The sequence below is a fragment of the Vigna unguiculata genome, chromosome 3 (genome assembly GCF_037176805.1).
Source record: "Vigna unguiculata cultivar grain cowpea cultivar isolate G323 ecotype 2 chromosome 3, ASM3717680v1, whole genome shotgun sequence".
Lineage (NCBI taxonomy): Eukaryota > Viridiplantae > Streptophyta > Magnoliopsida > Fabales > Fabaceae > Vigna > Vigna unguiculata.
In genome coordinates, this window is record NC_140794.1 from 24395387 (window position 1) to 24407465 (window position 12079).

The 12079-nt window shown below is 32.9% G+C and overlaps 2 pseudogenes; both read left to right on the forward strand.

Annotated features, from left to right (window-relative positions):
* The first annotated feature begins 6677 nt into the window (after positions 1–6677).
* LOC146887624 (protein ANTAGONIST OF LIKE HETEROCHROMATIN PROTEIN 1-like) lies at positions 6678–8949 on the forward strand (annotated as a pseudogene).
* Positions 8950–9388: 439 nt separating this feature from the next.
* On the forward strand, positions 9389–10195 carry LOC146887625 (uncharacterized; annotated as a pseudogene).
* The last annotated feature ends 1884 nt before the right edge of the window (positions 10196–12079 follow it).

Below are 12079 nucleotides of genomic sequence, written 5' to 3' on the forward strand. Positions count from 1 at the left end.
AATTTTAAAATTTGAATACATTATTTTGTAAAATTTGATAAGCAAGAAAATAATATAAATTATTATGCAACAAAGAACAAGGTAGAGTTTTCTATCAATGTTAGCATCAAAACAACTCAATTGATGAGGAAGAAAAAAAAAAACAAGGGTGGTAATGGTATGACCATAGAGGGGTTAAGCAGAAGAGGAACACTCATGGTGGAGGTTGTCATTAAAGTTGTAAAAATTGTAAGATGAATATCCGACGGTGGAAGAAATATAAAATAAAAATAGAAGAGTTTGTGACGTTTTACCATTTTTATTAAGGTCGGTTTAATAATTGATTTAATTCACTCTAATTAGATCTTTAAGTAATATTTGACTTTGATTCTACATTGATTATATAGTTTAACGAATATGAAATCGACTTTTTACGTTAGTTAAGAACTTAAATAAGATTCCACATCAATTAAACTACATTAATGTAGAATATCATTTTAAACCTTTGAATTGGACCCCTTAGTATGTTTTCTAGAGCTTGCAGAAGTATTTTCCCTTTCCCTTTCCTCTTTCCGCCTTTCACATCGATTTCACAAATGGCTACCTGTACCTGAATGAATCTCGGACTAACAATTTAATGAAATGGTTGTAGCAGGGATAAAAATGTTTCTCAAAATTAAATGCATTTTTTTTTAATATAATGATAATAAATTCATTTTATAAGTATATCATTTTGAAAAGAAGTTTAATTTTTTTATACCAATCAAATCATTCATATTCTTTTTTTTTTTTACTTTTCATTCTTTTATTGAAGCAATCTCACTTTCACTCTCTTTCTCTTTCTTTAATTTTCTTTCTCTTAGATGGAGAATATAATAAATAAGGAGAAAGAAAATAAAAGTGAGAAATACAATTATTTAAATAAAAAACAAGTGAAAAGTGAAAAGAATAAAAATAAAAGGTGAAAAGTATGAAGTTGATTAAGTTGATTTGTATATTAAAATATTTAGTATTCTCGGAAATTCTATAGATGATCTCAAGTTGATGTTCAATAATATAGCTAATGAGAGATTCATGCAAGTCTCATGCTAATAAGAACACGATAAAGTATGAGTATAGAATAATATGTAAGATTAAGTAAGTACTTAATGTGAAAACGCATTGTATTTAAAGGGAGGTGTGGATGGTTAAGCCAATTAATTGGTAATGTCATTAATTGACATATTATGCCTTAATAATATATTACAGTCTGTTTAGTTTATTATTTTATCAATTATCTTAATAATTATGTTTTTAATTTTTCAACTTATATGTAAAATTAGGATTCGTCCCTTTATCAAATTTTGATAATTTTATCTTCAATTTTTAAAAATAAATAAATATAACTATTTTAACTTAACGACAAGTTAACTTTTTTGGGTTAAACGGTTTCTCAAGCGTACATTTAAACTGAAATGTATCAAAACGGTCCAAACCTCATAAATATCATCCTAAAATGATTTAGACATATCAAAAAAATATAATGCACTTGGATTAGAATGACCATATTAATTAATTGTTAAAAGTTTGCCGACTAAAATTTATCAAACTTAGAAATAGAAATAATTTTAATTTTGTGTCTAAATTTAAGACTAAAAACATATTTATTAAATATTTAATCTATAAGACTCTTACTTTTAGCCTTAATGTTTTAGGGCCTAGCCCCATCTGTTGGGCCTAAGGGCCAACTTATAGGGTGCCCCCAAAGGCTTACTTTTAGCCTCTTGGCTTTCCATTCTGCTTCCTTTACCAAAAACAACAACCTTACTTCTCTCATTTTCTCTCAAACAGTGCTCTGCTAGGGTTTGGAGCTCATTCATATTCAAGTTAGCTCAACCTCATTTTATGCTCCACGTAAGTTGTTCTTCAGCTCATACTCTTTTTTCTCCAGTTGTTTTTTTGTGGTTCCTGTTAGGGTTCACTGTAGTAAACCCGTTCTCATTTTGTGCCATTGTTCTCAACTCCTAAGGCTACTCCAGGAGTTGTTGGGTTTGTTGGCTTAGGTGTCAGAGTCTTTTGGCTAGCATTTTCCAAGTAAGGGAAGCTAGGGTTTTGTTTGTTCTTCGGTTTTTTGATGGCTTGGATCTGGTTTCGTGATAGTGTGGCTTATTTAATGTTGTGATTGCTTGAGAAATGCTAAAACTTTGTTTGGTTGTGAATACCTGGTTGTTGCACGCGTGAACAGTGGAGGAACCTGATATTTTCGCCCAGGCGAGCGAGTCTCGCTCAGGCGAGAGTACCAGAAGTTCTCCCTGGGACTTGCGCAAGGTGTCGCTCAGGCGATAAGCTCCTGTTTTGAGCGAGATCCCATCTCGCTCAAGCAAGGAGGTCTCACCTAAGCGAGAGAATGCGAAGGCCACTGTTCCCACTTTTCGAGCTCTCGCCTAGGCAAAAGGAGCTCGCCTGAGCGAGGCCTTTTAGCCTGAGCGAGAATTGGGTGAGAATGTGCTCATGTGTTATTTTCTCCTCTGTTCTTGGATGATTGTCACATATTTGATTGGATTACTATGTTAAAGCATGAATTAAGTAATTTTGCATGTATTAAATGGTTTATGGGTTGGAATTTATGATCTTGGTATGGAACATGAATGGATGGTTGGTTATAAATGTTGGCATGGAATTGGTATGCATGATAATTTTATGCTTGGTTGGTGAGACATGATTTTGGTGTGGTTTAGGACGTAATTCCATGAATCTCTAGGTGGGATCTTATGGTGGTGCCTCATTGGTCAGAACGTAATTCCACGATGGTTTCATGGTGGTGCCTCATGGTCAAGACGTAATTCCATGACCCCTGTTAGTGGGAGCTCATGGTGGTGCCTCATGATTACGACGTAATTCCATGAAGGTTCGTGGTGGTGCCTCATTATATAATTTAGTAAGGATTCAAGTAAGGATTGCATCCTAACACTCAAAAGAGTCATTTAGTCTCATGTAGAGCGTACTGACTCAAGTGGTGAGAGTAGCAAGAGGCCTTAGTCTTTGGTAGGATAATGGCCTTAGATGCTTGAAGGCTAACCTTGTGCGTAGTACGGTGAAACCCATTGGCAATTGGCTCTGCAGAGTAGTAGAGGCCACCACAAGTGCAAGCATCCAATAAATTCGACTGATTATATGTATCCAGATAATTGAGTCTTAGTGTCTTGTTTGTTGGTCATCACATGCTTGATTGATGTATGTATCTTTGGCTATAAAATTGTATGCAATTGTATAATAAAACATTTTTCCACTCTAGCTTACCCTTATGTTTGTTTGTATGTTCTATGTGTGGTTTTTCTCCTTTTGCGATGATCATCAATTTATTAATGTGAGCAAATGCGAGAACTCCTCGTGGTCATCAGGGTGATGGAGATTCCACTACTTAGCTTGTCTTGGGTCGAATCCCGCCTTTTCGAGTTCTCTTTTAGGGTTGTAGCCGATGTATTGCCTTGCTCTTTGAGAATTTATTTTGAATATTGTCGAACTATTATTTTGTCTTGTTAATGGCATCGTGGTGTGCCTTAGTATTTCCCTCTAAGTATTCTTGGATAACTATAAGGAACATTAATGTTCCGCAACTTTGCTCTTATTATTATACTATGTGATGTTTCATTTAATTATGTTATTATTTAAATGAGACGTTACATAATGTAATATGTAATATAACATATAATGTTGGTTGATGTGCAAATATTATATGCATTTAAGGGAAATATTTGCAGGAATATTATTATTTATTTAATTTATTTAGTTTAGATTATAGGGGAGAGGAACATTTAGAAAAACAAAATTGAAAAATAAAAAATTATAGTTAAAATGTACTTTAAGTATAAATTATGGTTAAAATACTTTTTAAATTGAAATAAATAAATTATCATACAATTTAACAAATAAAAAATTATATTATAAAATAATAACATATTGAAATAAATAAGTGTATAAAATATTAAATTTTAAATAATTTTATTTATTTTAATTATTTATCCATAAAATATAATTATTACTAGAATATTCACTATATTTTATTATAGTACAAAAATTTATTATAAACCTCATTCTTAGTCATGTATCTGAAATACTTCGAATATGTAAGTGGTCCTTTGTAACATTAACCTTCTAAATCTCTAGCTAGCCATGCTTGTAGTAGTAACAAGAACTTACCCAATCCCAAATTTCTAAGAGAGTGGAAGTCGGAGTTGTAAATTGCCACCTTTATCGTATATAAATACTAGAATCCCCTAAGCAAGTACACAAACTACGATAAGAGAATGAGCTCGTGCTATAAAGGGCGGAGGAGGCCCACAATCATACAAATGCAATGTAGGAAGAGCAAGAGCAGATATGAAGACATGTAGAAGAGGTGCAGTGATGAATGGACACCACACTATGCGAGTAAGAGGCCATACATGGGCCATTGAAAACCTTCTCCAACAAATGAGAAATAGGGGCGAGCGAGAAATGGGTCATCGTCAAGACCTCCCTAGTTTGGAGGAGGGACACCCTTTCTCTTAGGAAATCATGAGGGAAGAGGTCCCCCCACAGTTCATCATCCCAAAAATGACTCTGTTTACAAGGAACACCAACCCTTAAGGCGTGTTCTTATGGACATAATTACTATGGTTAATGAATAGAGAGCGATGATTTATGAGAGAGAATGATGTTCATTTTGAAAGAAAGGAAAGGAATGATAGGCGATGAATTGCAAGATTATATTGTATTTTCGATCTCGTCTTTTTGAAGAGATTTGCGAAATAACTTTATCATTATACCACTCCGCCCTCCTTATTATATTGGAAAATATAACATCTCCGCTGCTGAAACTACACCTCATGGGCTAGAGGTCTGCATAAAGAACAAGATTCCTGATGCATAATAGGATTCCTGATACATAATAGGAGAAATTCCTAACTTTGTTTGAATTTCAAATTGCTTGACTGTGTGAAACATGTTGTTGAGCCTCTTGAATGAACCATTCAATGGCATTAAGAAGGTAGTTGGTTTCTTATATTAGAAGAGGTGGGAAGAACGAACGTTCTCCCCTAGCAGAGAGAGTTACATTTGTTAGTGCTCGTTAGAGGTGAGTTTTCTAATGTGCCTCAACCATGTACTTCACTTCCATTTGATGTTTCTTTCACTCTACTTCCTTTCCCTTCTATATTGGTATGTTCTATGTTCCATAACACACCGAACTCGTTAGACGTGAGTTTTCTAATGTGCCCTAGCCCTGTACTTCGCTTCCATTTGATGTTTCATTCATTCTACTTCCTTTCCCTTCTATATTGGTATGTTTTATGTTCCATAGCACACCCAAGCTTTGCAAAATTACTGTACCATTCTGCCATTGATGCTCCTTGATGGAGATACATGGAGATAGCAACATGTATGAAGAAGTAATGGAACAAACACACTAAACTTGTATCCGATTCCAACTTCTTCCTTTTTCTCCACTTACCAGGTTCCATTTTTGATGTATTTGGTTCCAAGGGCTTGAATTTTTTATCTAGATCTGTGTTTCGTGTATCCGATTCCAACAGTTTCTTCATTTTCATTTTTTATTGATGTTAGGTTGTGGTAGGAATTTGGTGCTATTTTGAAATACTTTACAACACTGTTGAAGGAGGACGACACTTGTTCCCATCGTAGACGTGGCTGGTGACCCTTGTTGCTCTCATCGGTGTCAACCATGGAGGTGGTGATGCAATGGTGAGCTTTTTTCGTGGTATAAGCTGGTGTAGTGGTTGGTTTATGGTGGTGCATGGCTTCATACTTCAATTTCATGTAAACCATCTAAACCCATGTTCACATATGCTTGGTTTTGTATGTTTCTTCGTGGAAGGAGGTGGTGGACGTGTTGTTTGCACGTGGTTCCTTGGTTCAATTATTATAGTGGTGTTGTTGGTATATGGTGCTGCGTGAAACTGGTAGGGCAAATTCCTTCACCATAATTTGTAAATGAAATATGATGTTAATGTATGAAAGTAGCGTGTCATTGAGGAATTTTTTTTAATATCTTATGAAAATCAATTTCAAACTTGAATAATTAGTTTGATTCTAGTGTCAAAAACGTTACAAAAATATGAATGAAAAGGGAGAAAACTAATAGTTGTGAGCCTATTTCCACAGAAGGTCATGCATGATATTAATGGTGTGATTGGTGTTGTTTTGTATATCTAAGGTGATATCACTTGTTGGTGTTTGTTGTTATTCGAAGGAGGTGCTTCCTGGATTTGCTTTGTTCGTGTTATTAGACCTCCTCACTTTGGTGGTGTTATCTGACCAGGTAAGTTATAAGTTATATGTTATTCATTTTTTATGGTAAAATGTATTGTATGATATTAGTATGATTTTTATAAGTTCTATGTTATTAATCTTCTATAGTAAAAAGTATTGTATGAGATTAGTATATATGATTTTTGGATGAGTTTGATAAGAAATTTATCTTGTTTTGATATGTTATAAAATAATTTTATTTTTTGATTCAGTTTTGTTTCTATTTCTTTTATCTATTTCTATGTTATCTGCTTATATTTTTTATATCGATAATTTAGATGGAAGAGGAATTACATGTGTCATTTTTTGATGTTCAAGACGTAGTAGATGATGTTATCGGTGCAGACTTTAATATAGTCGCACACTTACACCGACGATTACAATTACACACAATGATACCTGAACTAACAATGTTATGCATTGTTGTGCATGCGTTGAATATATTGAATATATATTCTACTTCAAGAAATAGTAGGGATTGTATCCCATACAAAGACCAACACCGAAAAAAGTTGATATCTTACCTAGTACATACAAATCGATGTCGTGACATTATTCAGATGGGACCAGAGGCATTTAATAACTTATGTCATCGCTTAAGGGCAAGTGGGTTAGTGAAAGATGCTATAAGGTGCATATTGGAGGAACAAGTTGCTAAGTTTCTACACATCATTGGGCATAATGTCAAGAATCATAGTGTGGGATTTTTCTTCTATCGTTTTGGCTCAACGATTAGCAGACATTTTCATAATGTCTTGGATGCAATCTTGAGTTTGGAGTTAGAGTTTTTGATTCAACCGCCTAGGACAGAGGTGAAAAATCATGTCTTGAACGATAGCCGATTCTACCCGTATTTCAAGGTAACACTGGCCATAATAATTTTTTGTTGTTACCGGTACTTATAGATTTTAAAGAGTCTTTATTTACAATTTTTATTTTATTCAAATAGGATTGTTTTGGGCCATAGATGGAACTCATGTTCGAGTAAGGGTTCCTTTATCTGAAGCTCTCAAGTACTGAGGTAGGAAGGACTAGCCAACATAAAAGGTCTTCGTCGCATGTGATTTTGATATGAAGTTCACTTATGTACTAGCTGGATGGGAGGGGACAACATCTGATTCAAGAATATTGAAAGATGCTCTTGTTAGAGATGATCCTTTCATCATACTCGAAGGTTAGTTTTTCATTTCGTTTATTATTTGAAGTTTAGGTCATCCATCAGTGATAACTTAATAGTTATCATAATTGTATGCAAATACTGTCCCGGGGATGCTGGTTTTATGCTGAAGAAGTCAATAATGATTCTTTATAGAGGTGTAAGATATCATCTAAAAAAGTATGCACGAAGAGGGCCACAAAATCCTCGTAAATTGTTTAATCGTCGACATTCATGTTTAAGAAACGTCATTGAGAGAACATTTGGTGTTCTGAAGAAAAGATTTCCTATCATAGAAAGTTGAATTGAGCCATATTACGTGTTGGAGACAACGACGGACATAATTTTAGCATGTTGTATCCTTCAGAATTTGTTACGTGGTTTTGATAATGATGAATCTTTAACTGATGAGGTTGATCGAGAATTAAAGGAACATTTTGATGATGCAATAAATGGTCAAGTTGACCGTGATGATGATTATAAGATTGGGTGTAATATTAGGGATGATATAGCAAATCAAATGTGGCTTGATTACCAAAAATTATCTCTATATACTTAATTAAGCACGTTTAGAATGACTTTATTAAATAAATATTTTAATGATATTTAATTATTATATTAATATGAATGTTTTAATTAATGTTTGTCCTAGGTATTATCATATGAATACCAGAAAGAAAGTAGTTGTCGCTTCGGCTACGACTACTCAAGAGTTCACCAAATGGAGTGAGGAAATGGATGAAAAGTTACTAAATGCAATGATAGATGAATCCTGGTTAGGCAACAAGATTGACAACAGTTGGACCAGACAAGCATATAGTAACATGGTTCACCACCTTCACCAAATGGGGTTTGATGCAGTAACAAAAAATAATGTCAAGAATAGACAAAAAGTCTTGAAAGAGAGATGGTGCAATGTGCATGATTTATTCTCTTCACTTAATGGATTTGCATGGAATTCAATCTCAAAGCGCTTTGAAGCAGAGGAAGAAGTATGGTTCGATCTAATAAAAGTAATTGAAAAGAATTACAAAATAATGATTTTTTGGGTCTAAATAATTATTTGTATTTATTGTCATTCATTTTAATTTCAAGCAAAGCCTACAATAGCTAAATGGAAGGTTACTACTATTAGGCACCATGACCTCATGGAGGAATTATGGGGAGCAGATCGATTGACAAGGGTTAGGGTACGCACAACACATCAAGCACGACGTAAGCGACAACAACAGACGTTTTGAGGTTCTAAAAGAAAAGCACCAATAGTTGATTCCATGGACTTACAGTTTGAGAAACTCACTACTAAGCTATATGGGTTCATGGATGTCATGGGATCGGGAAACTCCTATTTCGAAAAGATATCATCTACAACAGAAAGGCAGATTGTCACAATTGAGAAGCGCAATGACATACTTATTGAGCAAGTTGCCATGATGTGCCGCATGACAAATTTCCAATACCCAAAAAGTGACATATGGGAGATGTTAGCCGACATGAACATACATGAAGAAAATCTAAAGGAATAATGTTATGATTTCCTCTGCACAAATCCAGTTTATACGAAACGACTCATGGGTCTACCTTCGGGTCTCCGTTGGAATAAGTTACTGAAGATGATGATAGGGACTACTTGACTTTGTTTTTTTCTTTTTTTAATTCAAGACTTTGTTTTTAATTCATGACTATTTTTTCTTAATTTTGTATGAAAACTTGTATGACGTTCTATGTTAATTGCTTTATTATGTGCACTTTCCCATTTGCATTTACTTTTATAATTCAATTACTATTAATGATATATGTTATTATCATTGATGTTTTGAAGTTTTATCAATATAGAGTCTTCGTCAACAAAATCTAAGAGGAGTAAGGGAAAAATATAGCAAACACACTAATCCTCCTCAGAGGACATTGTGATCCGTGGAAGATGTTCTAGATCAAAGATGTTTCTTCAACTGTTGTGATCAAATGGTTAACTATAGAAGAGACTTCTACATAAGGAGAGTAGTAGAACCTAAAATTATGAATTTCCAATCTTTTGAAACATCAGGGCTTTATTTTCATCATCACCTTGCGTTCCAAGGCATCTTGGACTTTGTTTCTTTGAATTTTCCACACTATGTTGATCTCATCAAAGTGTTCTATTTAAACCTGAAGGTATATGTCAATGGATACTTGTTAAGTAAGGTTAATAAGAAGAAAATTAAAGTCAAACCTAATGATTGGTTTAATATCGCACATCTCATGTATCAGGGTAAAAAATTATCGTATCCAAACATACCAGAATATCTCTCCTATGAGCGTCAAATGGCATTGGATATTATGGTTAGACCGGATCTCGAAGGTGAAATTGTAAAAATAGTAAGATCTTTAAACATAAATTATAGACTCCTCCATTTTATGGTGGTCCATTGGTTGACTCTTCGTCCAGCTAATTTTGCAAAAGTCTTGAAAGAAGACATTTTTATGATATGGGCTCTCAAAAATAAAATTTATGTTAATTGGCCACATCATATAATGCAAACAATGCTAAAAAGCAAAGGCGATGATGCACCTCTTCCATATGGAATTTTGATAACCAGAATCATGCAATACAATGGAGTGGACCTTTTTGTTGAGGTTAGCACAACAATTGGATTGAGATAAAAATTCTCAACAAATTCTTTGAAGAAGCTTAACATTGTTAATGTAAATGGTGTATGGCAGCATGTTCACACAATTGAACCGAATCAGGTACCACCACAAAGTCCTTTGCATGAAGAATGCATGGATTAAAATGCATGGGGGGGGGGGGGGGAGTTTATGACACGCATATTAGAATGCATGGATTAGAACACATGGATGGAAGAATACAACAAATTGAGGAAAATGTACACCGAGTGGAACAAAATGTGCACTGCATTGAAGAAAATTTATCGCATTTAACCCTGGACATGAACAAGCGTTATGATGAAGTGAATTTCAATGTCAATGAAATCCTTCACAAACTGGAAGACATTCAAAACTCTTTCAAATAAGTTGTTCTCTTGAACTGAACCTATTCAATTATATAATTCAATTAAATCAAATTAATATAATCTTAGTTTAATTACTCGGATGGTACCCCTTTAATAAGAGTGTGTCAATTTGGTACAACAGGGAAAAAAGTGTCAATTGCGTCCCCACTTTTGAAAAAGTGCTTCAATTAGGTTCCTTTCAGAAAAAAAATAATTAATGTCGTTAATGATACATCATGTGTCACTCTCTGGGTTTTTTAATTTTTTCTAATTTTTTTATTCTTTTTGCAAAAAACAATTTGATGCCATGTGTTAAGTCCCTGTTGTGACACATGACAATGTCAGTGCCACGTGGCAGGATAATGCCACGTGTGACAAATGTCATTGTACTAATTTCAATTTAGTACACATATATATCTGATTGTTTCAATTTAGTATATACTTTTGTGTCTTTGGTTCAATTTTGTCCCATTTTTTTAATAATTGAAGTATATTTTTTTAATTCATTTTTTTATAAGATTAAAATTAATTAAGTATAAATATTTTTACAAAATCAAGTACTTATATTTATATTAAAATTTAGTGGTCAAATAATATATTGACAAGATATGGATTAATAATATACAATAGCGTAATATGCTAAAAATTCATTTTTAATAAAAAAAATATTAGTATAACATTTATACAAATAATAGATTTGGTCTTGAATTGGAGATACAATATTGCTCTATTTTGAAAAAAAAAATGGATGACTATATTGTTCTATTAGTATAACATTTTTTATCACTAAATTTTAATGTAAATATCAGTACTTAATGTTGTAAAAATATCTATACTTAATTACTTTTAATCTTATGAAAAAGTGAATTAAAAAATGTACTTCAATTATTAAATAAAATTGGGAAAAAATTGAACCAAAGACACAAAAATGGGGACTAAATTGAAATAGTGTGGTATATGAGTACTAAATTGAAATCATTACAATGACATTTGTCACACGTGACATTATCCTGCCACGTGGCACTAACATTGCCACGTGTCACAACAGGGACTTGACACGTGGCAACAAATTTTTTTTAAATAACAAAAAAACATTAAAAAAACCAAAGAGTGACACGTGGCATGCCATTAACAGCGTTAATTAATTTTTTTTCTGAAAGGGACCTAATTGAGGCACGTTTTCAAAAGTGAGGACGCAATTGATATTTTTTTTACTGTAGGTACCAAATTGACACACTCATACCAAAGTGGGTACCATCCGAGTAATTAAACTTATAATCTTCTATCATGTTTTAATCATTTGTTTATATTTGGTCTTATTTGTGTTAAACTTATATGGATTCCAAAATATTAGAGTTACTACAGGAATGACTTGCTCTTGAAAGACGAATGAATGTCGTTATTAATATTGTACTACTTATAATATTGTACATTCTGATGTTTGCACTTCTTTATATATTATATGACATTTGTAGTTGACCTTTTAGTAATGATGTGATTAAAAAATATTTTTTTAATCTGTTTTAATGAACAAAATTTAAATATTTTATTTTTCACTTCAAATACATTATAATATTTATTTTTTTCAATTAATAAATATTTTTAATATTTTAATTTATGAACTAAAAAATTCAAAATTAATTACAATTTATCTAATTATCAT